Source organism: Nannospalax galili, unplaced genomic scaffold (genome assembly GCF_000622305.1).
Source record: "Nannospalax galili isolate Female #2095 unplaced genomic scaffold, S.galili_v1.0 scaffold109, whole genome shotgun sequence".
In the NCBI taxonomy this organism is placed as follows: domain Eukaryota; kingdom Metazoa; phylum Chordata; class Mammalia; order Rodentia; family Spalacidae; genus Nannospalax; species Nannospalax galili.
This window is the reverse complement of record NW_008360315.1, coordinates 2,270,316-2,270,901: the sequence shown is the minus strand read 5'-3', so window position 1 is coordinate 2,270,901 and position 586 is coordinate 2,270,316. Positions and strand designations below refer to the sequence as shown.

Here is a 586-nt window from a genome sequence, read left to right as displayed (position 1 = left end):
TCCCCCCCCGCCCCCCGGCTCAAACCCGACCCTGGGTGAGACGCGGCACACTCGCGCGGCTGCAGTCCAGCTGCCTTTAACGGGTGACCAGATAGGGACAGGGAGCGACGAACTCGGCGTCTCCAAACCACGCCGGCTGCCAGGAGCCGAGTCCCGGGCAGCTCTGCTGCGCGTGCCTTCTCCCTCGCTGTGTTCTGCAGACTACCCTGTACCCAGCCCTCCAGTTGCACGCGGGAGAGCAGCCAGGATCCGAAAGACCCCAAGAGGAGCTTCGGCGGGGTGTGCACAGCGTCTTTAGTGCCCAGCTGGTAAGTGTCAGCATTCGATGCATGGGTGCGTGCAGAGCCGCGGGGAGCGAGGTGTTGCGGCGTGTCCCGGTGACCACACACAGGCGGCGTGCGTGGAAGGCTGGCTTCCCTCAAGGTCCTCCTGAACCCCTTGAACCCTTTGCCAGGCAGGGGCAGTGGGCCCTACTCCTGGAGACTTGTCCGTTGTTAGAGCTGGATGGCTGAATGGGGGAGGGGGAAGGCATGAGGTTACATTTCTCCCCTCTTTGTCGTCCCCACCCCCACCACCCCCACCCCCG

General features: G+C 65.2%; 1 protein-coding gene across 1 annotated transcript in view; it reads left to right on the top strand.

The window, feature by feature from the left end:
- The first annotated feature begins 7 nt into the window (after positions 1 to 7).
- Positions 8 to 586, top strand: part of Palld (palladin, cytoskeletal associated protein) — a 298,300-nt gene continuing 297,721 nt past the window's right edge. Inside the window, 1 exon segment of the mRNA XM_029559540.1 lies at positions 8 to 308. The gene's annotated coding sequence lies outside the window, so the exon portion shown is untranslated.